The sequence below is a fragment of the Gracilinanus agilis genome, chromosome 2 (genome assembly GCF_016433145.1).
Source record: "Gracilinanus agilis isolate LMUSP501 chromosome 2, AgileGrace, whole genome shotgun sequence".
NCBI classification, from domain to species: domain Eukaryota; kingdom Metazoa; phylum Chordata; class Mammalia; order Didelphimorphia; family Didelphidae; genus Gracilinanus; species Gracilinanus agilis.
In genome coordinates, this window is record NC_058131.1 from 548,584,661 (window position 1) to 548,600,307 (window position 15,647).

The window sequence follows — 15,647 nt, forward strand, 5'->3', positions numbered from 1 at the left end:
AAAAAAAATATAGATGATAATCCGTTTTAAAACTAAGTCAGGATGCATCCCCCAGGGATCCTTATGTACACAGTCCCCATTTCTATTTGAGTTTAACTCTTCTGCTGTAGGCAATTCTCAAAAACTACAGCTGCAGAGAAGGGACCAACTTACAATGAGAGAGGAAATTTCCTTACCTGGGAGTCCCCTATCTCTATTACGATATTTGTTGTTATTTTTCTCTCCTCTGTAGCCCAGGCTTCAGATAAAAATTCAGCAAAATCTAGTATTATTCTTCAATGGCTTATTATTGTCTCATACAGATAGAAAGGTGGCTGGCAGAGGGGAGTTTTACATTCCCTTGTCCTAGGATTGTATGATGTGTCAAATATGGAGAAAGCCCATTAACCAATGTCCACTTGAAAGTGTGGCGAGTGCGGTATCTCCTTCAGATATTGGGATAAGAATTTATAGAATCTTTGAATTAGAAGGGACTTTTGAGGTCATGTGGTCCAACCCCTACCCCCATCTACTAAAGGATATCTCTCTAATCACTGGCAAATGCATACTTCCAGCTATGGAGTGTTTATGTGTTAGTTAGGCCGCCTTTCCTATTATGGGATGACTAGATATTCAGAAGTTCTTGTCTAAACTAAGCCCAAATCTGCTTTCCTATAACTTTATTCATTCTTAAGATCATAGATTTAGAGCCAGAAGGGAACTTAGAGGCCATCGAGTGCAACCCCCTCGTTTTATAGGTGAGGAGACTGAGGCTGAGAGATTGAGGCAGGATTTGAACTCGTTTCAAGTACTTCATAATATATCTTAGGCCCCTCTCTAAAACTATGTTACAGATGAAATGTCAATCAGTGATAAAACAGATACTTTACATTAATGAAATCAAAAGCCTAAATAAGAAATAATTCTTTTCCTCGTATTATTTAAAATATTGTTGTCACAGTTCAGTCATTTCAATTATGTCCAATCTTCTTGATCCCATTTAGGATTTTCTTGGAAAAGTTACTGTTTTGCCATTTCCTTCTCCAGCTCATTTTACCATTGAGGAAACTAAGGCAAACAAGTTGAGTGACTTGCCCAGGATCACACGGCTAGTAAGTGTCTGAGGTCAGATTTGAACTCATAAAGATGAGTCTTTCTGATTCCAAGTCCAGTGCTCTATCCACTCTGCAACCTAGCTGCCCCATTTAAAATATAATAGTGTAAGGTGAATGTTGTCATTCAGTTGTGTCCTACTCTTTCTGACCCCATTGGCAGTTTTTCTTGGCAAAGATACTGGAATGTTTTGCCATTTCCTTTTCCAGTTCATTTTTCAGATAAGGAAACTGAGGTAAACAGAATTGAATGACTTGCCCAGGGTCACACAGGTAGTAAGTGTCTGAGACTGCATTTGAACTCAAGAAAAGGCGTCTTCCTTACTCCAAGCCAGACACTAACTCCTGAGCCACCGAGCTGCCCCATACAAGTTTGTACACATAACTAGACCAAAAGGAAGATTGCAATGAGTGTGATGCATCAAAGCTTCAAGGACTTGTCATTTTTCTCATTCAGGTCTTCCTATATCTCAAGTATTCTATAAACTTAGTAGATGGACTTTGGTAGTTGGTGAGACCAAAAAACTCATCACACTAGAACCAAAGCTTGCAATGAGTTTCTTTGAACTTAGTGAGGTTGACCCTTGTAAATTATCTTCTCAAAGTTTGTCTGACTTAGTAAGACTGCCAGAGCTTACACTCTGCTGGCTTAGCCACTGAGAACCCAGGATCACCTCCATAGTTCCATAGAGCATCCGAGTGGGATTTTAGTTATAGTGTTTACAATGTGTTTTAGACAATGGATCAAGTCCTAAGGAAAGAAAGGAAGGCAAAAATGCATTCCTTGCCTTCTTTTTTTTTTTTAAACTCTTACCTTCTACCTTAGAATCACTACTACGTATTGATTCTGAGACAGAAGAGTGGTAAAGGCTAGGCAATGGGGGTTAAATGACTTGCCCAGGGTCACGCAGCTGGAGAGTGTCTGAAGCAAGATTTGAACCCAGGACTTCCCATCTCTAGGCCTGGTTCTCAATCCACTGAGCTACCCAGCTGCACCCCTCTTTTTCCCCCTTGCCTTCTAATGGGGGAAACAATAGGCAAATAATTCTGTATCTACAAGATATATGCATTGCAAATGGAAGGTGATCTGAGAGAAGGTTACCTATAAAGAGGACTGGGAAAGACCTCTGAAAGAAGGTGGGATTTGAGCTGTGTCAGAAGAATAAAAACAATGAGTTAAGTGGAGAGGAAGGTTTTTGTGGCTAGGAAAATCTATTTAGGAAAGCAATATTTCAGCTGCACCTTCAAGACATGTAGATAATATTCAGAAAGGCTGAGATAGCACCAATTCAGGAAACCATGAATAGGCAAGTTTGGGTAGAAGAAAGAGAGTAGTGAGACCACGGAGCACCTGGAATAATAATGATAATAATAACAATGATACCAATTATTATACTTTAAAGATCAATAAGTATAAAATGTTTGATGTATTCCGAGTTAAAATATAGACTACAAACTAGAATCTGGAGGTCACATAGAACCAGTAGATAAAGGTGATATAAACATCTCAGGCTCCTCTCAATAAGATACATTGATCATAAAGATATCAAAGAGCAAATTTCTAACTATAAATTAAGGGACTTACAGGCATCCTAAAATCAAAGCCAAATGGGAAGAACATATTTAATAGATCTTAAATATTCAGTTTGGGGCATGTTGTATCCCCATTAGAATATGAACTGCTGGAGGGCAGGGACTGACTTCGTAAGTGCTTAATAAATGATTGTTGACTGAATGACTGAATTAAGACCTCCCCATTACCATTCTTATCAAGCCTTTTGGGAAAAATTATGTAGATGCTAACAAATTTAGGAAGTATCCATGCAAAAAACTATACTATATTTTCTCCTAAGAATTGTTTTACTATATCCATTTTTGTTCAGAATTTAAGAAACCCTAAATAAAAGGACCAAATTTTCTACATACATGGTAGAAGAGATGTTGAACAATGAATCTCTATTGCTTACAACTTATTTCTCTTTAAAAGTAGCTAATAAATTACATTTGGAGCTTTCAAAGCTATCCTGCTGGTTTGTGATTTTCTAGTTTTTCCTCTGTATTAATCTCAGTGACCTTTTCTCTTCTCTTCTCCTTTCCTCTCCTTTCTTCCCCATTCACTCCCCTCTCCTCTCCTCTCTTCCCCTCCTTTCCCTCTTCTTTCCTTTCCTCTTCCTTTTTTTGCCACCCTATTCTGACCCTCCCTGTCTCTCCTGCTCACCTCTCATTATAAAAAGAAAAGCAAAGCCCTTGTAACAATTATACTTAGTCAAGCAAAGCCAATCCCCACATTAGTAATGTTGGAAAAGTGTGTTTTTTCACATCTTTGGCATCACCTCTCTGTGAAGAGATAAGCAGAAATATGCCATCATCGGCCCATTAGAATCTTAGTTGGTCATTGTATTAATCAGTTTTTAAGACTCTCAAAGTTGATAAGCCTGTACAGTAATAACAAAACAGATATAACTCTAAAATAGATATAAAAAATGTGCATTTCCTCACCAAAAAGGGAATAAGACAATTAGTAAACATGTCAAATGTGTTAAAAACTTAAGGAAATTTTTTTGGAACTAGCAAACATCACTTTGCCAAGCAACAGTAAAGTGTAAAAATACGTATTCATCATTGACGTTGTCAAATGTAACTGAAATTGGTTTATTTGTGGATGGAGCAATGGCAAAGAGACATGGGTGGAATCAAAAGGCCTTTCATGGGTGATATCCACCAAAATTCAACCATCAGTGACCAAGAAAGCATCAAACAAATAGCTTATACATGTGGATGTGTTTATAGAAGAGGAGTTTTTGAAAGCGATGAATAATCAAGTTTTTGTCACTAGATAGAACAGAAAAGTTATCTTGAAGGAACCTGCACTTAATAATAAATGCAGATTCATGCAAGGAAATGATAAAAACTGATGCAAAAAATTTGCACTTACTGAATACCTAGTAAGACAGGACATAATAGCTAAAATTACATAATAGAAGCTCACTATTTTACGTAAACTAACAAATGACAAATGCCTACAATACAGACACATACCTCAACATAACTTTGAGAATTCAACAAATTAATATTTTGGGATCTGAGCATTATTAGCACAGACTGAACTATTGCCTACAATTCACCAAGACTGACATTTATCCATAAAATTTGAAAACAATAATTTAATGTATGTTAAAACATTGAATACTCTTTTTTTTTAAAACTTTTACCTTCTTGTCTTGGAACCACTGTTGGTTCCACGACAGAAGGTGGTAAGGTAGGCAATGGGGGTCAAGTGACTTGCCCAGGGTCACACAGCTGGGAAGTGTCTGAGGCCAGATTTGAACCTAGGACCTCCTGTCTCTAGGCCTGGCTCTCAATCCACGGAACCACCCAGCTGCCCTCTGAATCCTCTTAATCTCTAAATTACATGGAGTGGAAACTAAAGTTATGTGGAAACAGAACAAGGCACATATAATCATCTTTGTCATGATGTCTGCTACTGAAGTTGACTCAAAGATGCTTTTAGTAATTCTACATAGTTTGAGTTTAAATCTCAACATTTAAATCTCAACTTGCAGTTAGTTGCAATAGAAAATTAAAATAGTTATTTTATTTACTTGTGCAACAATAAATATGTAAAAATAATAAGTTTAGTGAACTCTATCCAGGCTATATTGCCTAAATTGCATTGAAAATATTATGAGAATGGAATTAACAATAAGAATTATTGCTTTTGTTATTTATTGTGAGTCCTTGAGTGGGTGCTATTCATGAAAATTCAGCCAATAATATGTTTACGAGGCAGTGTCAAAGAAATGGATGTCATGTGGGTTTGTCCAAGGAGATAGAAAAGTTTATGATGGCAATTCAATATTTAGTCATGACCACCAGAAATTATAGGAAAATTAACAAAAGTTAAAGGGTTATTATTTAATGATCAGTTCAGATTATGTGACTAAATGATAAAAACTATGTAACATTACACGGTAGACTGCAAAACTGTAACGTCTACTGAATATCAAGCATGGTATGAGTTGGTAGCTAGAATTCTGCATCAGAAGTTTGCTTTTTTTTTTTTTATCCCTTACCTTCTGTCTTCAAATCAATATTGATTCTAAGTCAGAAGAATGGTAAGGGCTAGGCAATGGGGTTAAGTGACTTGCCCAGGGTCACACAGCTAGGAAGTATCTAAGGTCAAATCTGAACCCAAGACTTCCTGTCCCTAGGGCTGGCTTTCTATCCACTGATCCACCTAGCTGCCCCAAAAGCTTGCTATTTTTTAAGGACTAACAGATGGGAAAAAAAAACAAACCTTGTACTATAGATCTCAAAATATTCTATACTAGAGCTAGAGCATTATCACAGCTTGAACTGTTGCCCACAATACCTAGATATGATATCGGTCCATAAAAAACAAATAATAGCATTTTATTTTTTTAAAACCCTTACCTTCTGTCTTGAAGTCAATGCTGTGTATTGGCTCCAAGGCAGAAGAGTGGTAAGGGTAGGCAATGGGGGTCAAGTAACTTGCCCAGGGTCACACAGCTAGGAAGTATCTGGGGTCAGATTTGAACCTAGGACCTCCCATCTCTAGGCCTGGCTCTCAATCCACTGAGCTAACAAGCTGCCCCCAAATAAAAGTATTTTAAGATAGAAATTACTCTACCACTCATGAATCTCCAAAGTACATGGGATGAAATACTTTCAAAATAGAGAGACTTAACAGAATAAATACAAGTCATATGGGAACAGGATGAGGTCAATATAAGCTCTCTCATCCAATCTTCTGTTAAAATTGTTTTGAGGATCTTGTCTGTGATACTTCAGCTGATTCACTTACATTAATGCTCTTTTTTACTTACAAAAATTGTCATTTTATCCACCTGTAAAATACCCTAACAGAGTATTGTGTTAAAAAAAAAAAAAGAATTGTAGCAGGACAGCAATTTGCCTCAGGAAACTTTCTGTCTGAATTCCTTAAAGAGGGAAAAATATAATAATATTGTAATATTAATATAATAATATAAAATCACATTAGTACAGCATGCTAAAAATTACAAAGCACCCTCTTTACAAAACCCTTGCTAGATGGGCGATATTTTATATAGAGTAGAAATGAGGAAACTGAGGCTTATAGAGGTTAAACAACTTGCCCTGGGTCCCGTGGGTAGTCAGTGTTAAAACTGGGACTATAATTTAGGGTAAGATATTTTGGATTTTGATGAGCAACAAAGAGCCTCCTGTGACTTGGGAATGGGAGGAGGGCCATGATCAGAGCTCTGCTAGAAGATCACCAGTAGGAGTGTGCCTGTCTCAGACAGACTTCTAGGAGGGGGGGAGCCACAGCTGCGCCAAGCTGAGCCGGCACAGGGGATGCGGTGACGTGTCTAGTACGGATTGTGCTGATGGGCAACCAACAGGTGGGAAGAGCTGCCTCGCATCACTGGGACAGGTGTGAGGGAGAGCCTATCTCAACAACAGCTGGGCAGTGTACGGGGTGGCGAAGGGAAGGGAAGGGGCAGTCGGTGCCATAGAATTTAAGCCATGATGATGAGCAGATTGTATTAATTAATTTATCAGACAAGTAGAACAAGAATTTCCTTTAAGAGTTCAAACTAGGGAAAGGAAGGAGAGGAATGGCAAAAAATTAAAAAAAAAATCTCAGAACTGGAAGTGTCAAAGTGAGTAGATACAGTGGGGAGTATCCCTATCTGTGAAAAATAGGGAAGCCAGCTAGATGACTGCTTCTAATTCTAAATCTGTGACCTACCTGCCTCTATACGTATAAGGATGGGGTTGCTAAAATTAATTCCTTAAATGAGAAATAGGGATTCTTTTCTCTGGGATCTAACAATGGAATGATATAATAAAAAAAATGGATTTGGCAATCAGGAAACCTGGGTTCCAATTCTAACTTTACCTATTACTTGCTGTATTAATTATAGGTAAGTTATTTGTCATCTTTGAGCCTCAGTTTTCTCATCTATCAAATGGTTTAATAGTGTTATTGTCAGGAAAATGCTTTGTCAAATGTGAAACCCATTAAAATATGACCATTGGAGTGGGGGAGTTGAGACAGAAGGTCTCTGAAGGTGGGGAAACCAATTAAGAGGTAGATGTCTGTAATAGTTCAGGACTGACCTCACGTGGTAACAATGGGTCTAAAGAGGATGAGATGGAATCAAGTGACATTCTAGGGCAGTGGTTCACAAACTTTTTTGGCCTACCGTGCCCCCTTTCCAGAAAAAATATTACTTAGCGTCCCTAGAAATTAATTTTTTAAATTTTAATAGCAATTAATAGGAAAGATATGTATTACTGTTTCTACCTTTTTCATAAAATATAGTAAAGAAAGGTGTAAATTAGAAACATTGAACTTTGAAATTATGAAACTATTTATTGAACTCAGAATAGAATGTAATATAAAAAATGTTAAAACATTCTAATTATCTTGATGAGAAGGATGAACCTGGTGTGCTGCTACCAATTTAGTAATCCTTGGCTCTGTTTTCTTCAGCAGTAATCTTAAATCACCACGATTGACTATTTGCAATTGGTTTCTTTTTTTGTTAATAAATTGGTTCCCACACTGAATCCACATTCCAAAATGCACCTGTGGCCATCACTGTTCCCCTGGATCGCTGCAGCACCCACCAGGGGGCGGTGGCACCCACTTTGGGAATCACTATTCTAGAGGGAGAATCAATAAGACTTCCTAACTAAACATAAGATTAGATAAAAATTAGATAGCACTTTAAATTTTGCAAAGTCCTAGGTATTTTACACACACGCACACATAGATATATATGTAAACAGATATAGATATAACTTAATCTTCATGGCAACCTTTTAAAGTAGCTGCTGTAATTACCCCCATTTTACAGATGAGGAAACAGGGGCAAACAGAAGTTATTTACCCAGGTTCACACACCCACTTAGGTGTCCAAAGCAGGATTTGAACCCAAGTCTTTCCCGACTCTTGTCCTCTATTCAGGTACCTCAGAGACTTCTTACATAGATAGAGGAAAGGGTGAATGAATGATTTCTGCCCACTTCTTTATGTTCTGCCCTTTGGAATAGCAAATAGCAAGTGTATTCCTTTTTACACATGGTAGTCCTTCAGTGTTGGAAGATAGCTTTCTTATCCCTTATAAAATCCATTTTTTTCCAGACAATATAATTCCTTCAACCTCTCACTGAATCATGGAATCACCTGAGGAGGTGACCCATTTTATTTCTTATATATGGTATAATTTCCATGCCTGTATTGTTCTTAACATTTTCCAAGTTTTCCCTGTTTTGTCAATATTCCACTAGGGCAAGCCCCATAATTCTCCTGTGTGGTCTCAGTGGGCAGGCTACTGGACTTAGATTTAGGAAGATTTACATTTAAATCCTGCCTTAGATATTTAGCAAATGTATAACCCTGGACAAGCCACTAAACCTCTTTAAACCTAAATTTCGTCATTTATGAAATGAAGCTAGTAACTATAGGTTTGCCAAAGGTGGCTATGAAGATCAAATGATCCAGGGCAGATAGGTTGTCTAGTGGACAGAATGCTGGACCTGGAGTCAGAAATATATGGGATCAAATCTGGCCTCAGTCTTTTAGTAGCTGTGTGACTCTGGAGAAATCACTAAACCCCCTCTGCCTCAGCTTCCCCAACTGTAAAATGGAAGCAATAATGGCACATACTTCCCAGGATTGTTGTGAGGATCAACTGAGATAATGCTTCCATTAATTCAGTCAAAGTAACTTTAATTTTCTTTTTCTTTTTGATTGTTCATTTTTAAGAAGATATTTTATTTTCCCAATTACATATAGTGACAATTTTCAACATACCTTTTCTGAAATGATGAGATCCAAATTGTCTCCCTCTCTTCCTTCCCTCCCCATTCTCAGAGATGGTAAGCAATTTCATCTTAGTTACACGTGCAAAACACACTTCCATATTGGTCATTGCTGTAAGACAATATTCATATGAATATTCATCTAAAACCAAAATCCCAAATAAAAACAAAAATAACCTAATGTGAAAAATGGTATGTTTTGATCTGCATTTTGACTCCAACAGTTCTTTTTTTTGGAGGCAGACAGCATTCTTTGTCAAAAGTCCTTCAGAATTTTCTAGATCATTGTTTTGCTGAGGGCAGCCAAGTCTTTCACAGCTGATCATTGTGCAATATTGCTGTTAATGTGTAAAAAAATTTCCTGGTTCTGCTTATTTTACTTTGCATCAATTCATGTATGTCTTTCCAGCTTTTTGTATACTCTACTATCACCATCATGTGCTACAATTTTGTCAGCCATTTCCCAATTGTTGGACATGCTCACAATTTCCTCTTTGACACCACAAAAAGAGCTGATATAAATATTTTTGTACAAGTAGATCCTTTCCCCTTTTTTATTAGCCCTTTGGGATGTAGACCTAATAATGGTATTCCAGGATCAAAGGGTAAGCACAATTATATAGCCCATTGTGTATATTTCCATATTGCCCATCAGAATGGTTGGATTAGTTCACAACTCCATCAAAAATATATTAGTGTCCAATTTTGCCACATCTCCCTCATCATTTAGCACTTTTTTTTTTATTGTCATATCGGCCAACTCATTAGGTGTGGTGATGGTGGTACCTGCTCAAAAGCGAAGTCTCCTTGATCCTTAGTCACACATTTGTTTTAACATAAATGTAAGAATTTGTACTTCATAGGATCACAGTCTTCATTCTACCTCCCCCAGAGATTCTCCTTAAACTAAAGCTTATGTATTAAGAGCTGGAAGAGGTTTAAGAGCAGGAAGGAATCTTAGAGCTAACTTAGTCTCTAATTCAGTTATTTTATGACTAAGGAAACTGATACTTAGAGTTCAATCCTAGTTTCAAACACTTACTAGCTGTGTGACATTAGGCAAGTCACTTTGCCTCCATTTGCCTCAATTTCTTGAAGTGTAAAATGGGGAAAACCTAGATTGTTTTGAAGGTCAAAGTACCTGACACATAGTAAGTATGATGTCAACTATATAAATAAATGCTTTATATTTTATATGATTATATAACATATGTAATTATTTTTACAAATAGATAAATTATTATTGCTGTTGTGACCCCAAGAAATCAGCTGTCTTACCTAAAGTTTTACAAGTTAAGTAATTGACAAACCGGTAATTTGAATCCATGGCATCTTGACTCCAAACTTATCACTCTTCACTGAAAAAAAAAAATTGGCTTCATTGTATAGCCTCCCCAGGTGATATCTTTAAAGGAAAAGATGTTCTTTGATAAGAGACAACACTGCATTGATAGAAATAAAACTTGATCCGGAATTATTGTACCCGAGTTTGAGTTCCATTTCTGTTAGTTTTTTTCCTTGGATAATTCACTTATTCTCTCTAGATCTCCAAATGCTGACTCTACCTTCATCTATTGTTGGGTCAGTTGTTGCACTGTCTTTGGACCTCAGTTTCCTAACCTGTAAAAGAGGGGTTGGACAGTTTTGTTACTGTTGTTCAGTTGTGTACAACTCTCTGTGACCACCCCATTTAGGGTTTTCTTGGCAACAATGATACAGGAGCAGTTTGCCATTTCCTTCTCCAGTTCATTTTACAGAGGAGGAAACTGAGGTAAATAGGGTAAAGTGACTTGCCCAGGGTCACACAGCTAGTAAGTCTCTGAAGCCAGATTTGCCTAGCACTATGCACCTGAATCAGTGGTATCAAACTCTAATAGAAATCCTGGCAATTTGCACATTGACTTTGAAAACCACAAATTAGCATTATCTATGTGGTTTTCTATTTTTATTTATTTTATTAAACATTTCCCAATTATGTCTTCATCTGGTTTATTGGGTTGCATTGGAGTTTGTCACCTCTGGCCTATGATCTCTAAACTCCCTACCATCTCTAAATTTATATATATACTCAGATGATCCTCTGTAAAATGGGAGGGTTGGACTAGATGCCCTCTAAGATTCCTTCTACCTCTAAGTCTTTGGTCCTTACGTTGTGGAATATTTGTTCAAAGAAAGAATGAGAGCAAGCAATCAAGAAAAGTCTCTCAACTTTCCTAACACACCTACTTTGTATTTAATATGGATTAGTTTATATCTCCTTTGTTGGAAAAGAAAAGTCAAATGAGAAAAACTTTAAAAGCCACAGAAACTAGGGCAAGAACAGCAGGGACATTTTCATATTCAAGCTTCAGATTGAGTATGACAAACTGGCAAATAAATAAGTAAAAACTCACTCTATAGAATTCTTTTAAAAAGAGAACATCCTCATCTCATACTCCAGCAGTCTACCCTACTTTTTGGAGGTTAAATTGTCTACATTTGATAGTAATATATTTGCCAGAATCTTAGGGCATCGTCCCTTTTATGCCCTCGGAAAAAATTTAAATAGTTGTATTCAGTAGACCTCTCATTGATATTTTTGTCTGTTAAGAAGAGAATAATTCAATGCCTGGTTTGTATGAAAGAATAAACTGAGACTCCCCTCAGTAGTTACACAAAAAAGCCCATGAGCTTTTTTCCCACTCAGGTTTGTTTTTCTCCAGGAAGGCAAAACACCAAATTCATTTTCAAGGATCTAAGAAAAAGACCCAACACTGGGGCAAATTAAAATACAGTTAATTATTCAAGATAGTCCCTCTGAGTCTGTCCTCTATTAAGAATGTTAGGGTTGGTGAAGGAAGGTTTAACAATTCAGAATGGCCCCTGGGGCTTCAGCAACTGAATGTCCTCTCTTCAGGGCAGTCTTTAATAAGCCAGTTCTCAATCTGCCCTTCCATTCCTTGCTTTGGGGCCCTGCTGAATCTGTTATGGTAGACCTCAGTGGGTGGTTTTACACTTGCTTTATTTGGTTGCACAGTGGATAGATGCCTCATGATTTGCATTTTTCCCACTTTATTAAAAACAAAACAAATTTTAAAAAAACAACAACTTTCTATTGAGAGGAGATTTTGCTTGTATCTAGCACAGCTGGACTGGATCATAGTCTTCCTGGTGACGCCCAGGCCAGCCTGTGACAAGTTTTATTTTTAACATAATTGGAGGCTGTATTTGATAGCTAATAGTATACCCGGAGCCCAGCCCTAAGGATGGGCAAGTGGGCAACACGCAGGAAGACACTACGAAGAGTACACTTTAATGTTTTTTTTTTCTGTTAATACACAAATTGGATTTTGATGTTTTGATGTATCTGATCTCATACAAGTAGGTGATGTAAACATTCCCTACTACAATGCAGCTCCCAAGCCAGAGTAAGGAATTGGGAATCAGAGGACCTCAGTTCAAAGCCCAGTTTGGCCACTTACTCTCTGAATGAACCTGAGTAAATCATTTAACATTTCTGGATCTCATTTCCTCTAATCTAAAATGAGAGGGTTGAAAAATGTGACCACTAAGGTATTTTCTAGTTCTTAATCTATGATCCTATGACTAGAATAGAGGGTTATTTCCCCTTAGCAATCAATAAGCATTTATTAAATACCTACTATATACCAGGAACTGTTGTAGGCTCTATAGATAAAAAGATAAAAACAAATGAGAGATGATAGCATTGAAAAAATTTTAAATTGAGCTATTAAATAAAAATATGATCTGGTCTTATAAAAAACAATAAAATAGATAAACCATTGGTTAATTTGATTTTAAAAAAAGAAAGAAGAAAACCAAATTACTAATATAAAAAATGAAGTGGCTGAATGTACCACCAATAAAGATAAAATTAAAGTAATTATTAGGATTTATTTTGCCCAATTATATGCCAGTACAACTGATAATCTAAATGAAATGGATAAATACAAGATATCACATCCCAGGTTAACAGAAGTGGAAATAGAATACTTAACTCTATATTAGGAAAAAAAATAGAACAAGTCTTTGATGAGCTCCATAAGAAAAAATCCCCAACATCAGATGGATTCACAACTGATTTCTAGCAAAAATTTAAGGAACGATTAATCCCAATACTACGTAAACTATTTGAGAAAATAGGTAAAGAAGGAGTCCAAACCAAATACCTTTTATGACACAAATATCATTTTAATACCTAAACCAGAGAGCAAAAACAGAAAAAGAATACTATAGACCAATTTCCATAATGTATATTGATGCAAAAATTTTAAATAAACTTTATCCAGGAGATTACAGCAATTTCTCACAACCCCTCCCCCCCAAAAACCTTATACTATGACCAGGTAGGATTTATATCTAGAATAAAGGGTTGGTTCAACATTAGGAAAACTGTCAGCATAATTGACCATATAAATAACAAAAACAACAAATATCATATAAATACATCAATAGTTTCAGAAATAGTCTTTCACAAAATATAGTACCCATTTCTATTAAAAGTATTAGAAAACATAAGAATCAATGGAACCTTTCTTAAAATTAGTATTATCTACCTAAAACCAAAAGTAAGCATTATCGGTAATGGTGATCAACTTAAAGCTTTTACAGTAAGATCAGGGATGAAGCAAGGATGACCATTATTATTATTGTTATTAAAATGGAAATGTTATCTATAGCAATAAGATAAGAAAAAGAAATGGAAGAAATAAAAAATAATGAAGAAACAAAACAATCACTTTTTGTAGATTATATGATTGTATACTTAGAGAACCCTCAAGAATAAACTAAACAACTCTTTGAAACAATCAACAACTTCAGCAAAGTTGCAGAATATAAAATAAACTCACATAAATAATGAGCATTTCTATATGATACCAACAAAACCTAGCAGTAAGAGATAGGAAAGAAGCCCCATTTAAAACAATTGGAGACTATATAAAATACTTGGGAATCAACCTTCTAGGACTAACCCAGGGGTTATAGGGACACAATTATAAAAATCACTTTCCACACAAATAAATACATCTAAATAATTGGAGAAGTATTAATTGTTCATGGGTAGACTAAGCCAACATAATAAAAATAACAATTCTACCTAAGTTAATTTACTTATTAAGTGCCATACCAATCAAAATACCAAAGAATTCTTTTATAGAGCTAGAAAAAATAACAAAACTCACCTGAAAGAACAAAAGGTCAAGAATATCAAGGAAATCGATGAAAAATTGTGAAAGAAGGCAGCATAATAGTTCCAGTTTCAAACTATATCACAAAGCAATAATCATTGAAACAACCTGATAATGGCTAAGAAATAGAGTGGTGGATCAGTGGAATAGATTAGGTACACAAAACATAGTACTAAATGACTATAATAATTTATTGTTTGATAAACCCAAAGATTTAAGTTTTAGGGGTAAGAATTCAACTTTTGACAAAAATTTCTGGGAAAACTAGAAAGCAGCTTGGCAAAAACTAGGCATAGACTAGTGTCATACTATATACCAAGAGAAAATCAGAATAGATAAATGATTTAGACATATAGGATGATGTAAATATATTAAGGTAGAATGAAAAAATGTACCTGTCGGATCTATGGATAAGGGAAGATGTCCAAACAAGAGATAGAGAGAATCAAGGGAAGTAAAAATAGATCATTCTGATTATATGAAATTAAAAAGGATTTACACAAATGAAACTAATGAGGCCAACATTAGTAGGAAAATAGGAAACTAAGGGAAAATGTTTATATCAAGTTACACTAATAACGGCCTAATTTCTCAAACATATAGGGAACTAAGCCAAATTTATAAAAATAAGAGTCATTTCCCTAGTTGATGAATGGTTAAAAAATATGAACAGGCAGTTTTCAGAGGAAGAAATCAAAGCTACCATTAGTCACATGAAAAAGTATTCTAATTACACTACTGATTAGAGAAATGCTGGATCTCAGACTCTAGAACCCTTGAATTTTCCAATGTACCAGGCTATATTATTCTTGTCTCCATTATGTAGCTGGGAAACAGAATTGAAATGTCATGAACAAAGGCTACTAGAGAGTCAGTAGAATCCAGTCTGAGATGCTACCTTATACCTATCAGATTAGCTAACATGACAAAAAAAATGACAAATACTGAAGGAAATGTGGAAAAATTGGGATACTAATGCAGTACAGGTTAAGACGTGAACTGGTCCAAACATTCTAGAGAACAATTTGGATTGCCCAAAGGGCTATAAAACTGATAATTAATAATAATTATTATTATTACTATTGTCCCAACAATACCACAACTAGTTTTGTACCCCAAAGAGATAAAAAAAAAGAGAAAAGGATATATTTGTACAAAAATATTTATATCAGTTTTTTTCTGTGGTGACAAAGAACTTGAAATCAAGGGGAGGCCCATTAATTGGAGAATGACTGAACAAGCTGTGGTATATGGTTGTGATGGAATGCGATCGTGCTATATAAGAAAAGATAAGCAGGTTGGCTTCATAAAAACCTGGGAACTGATGCAAAGTGAAATGAGCAGAACCAGGAGAACACTGTACACAGGAACAGTAATACTGTAAGGATGATCAGTTATGAAAGACCTAGCTACTCTGATCAAGACAATGATCCAAGACAATTCCAAAAAACCCATGGTGAAAAATGCAATCAATCTCTAGGGAGAGAACTAATGAACTCTGAATACAGAATAAAGCATACTTAAAAAAAAA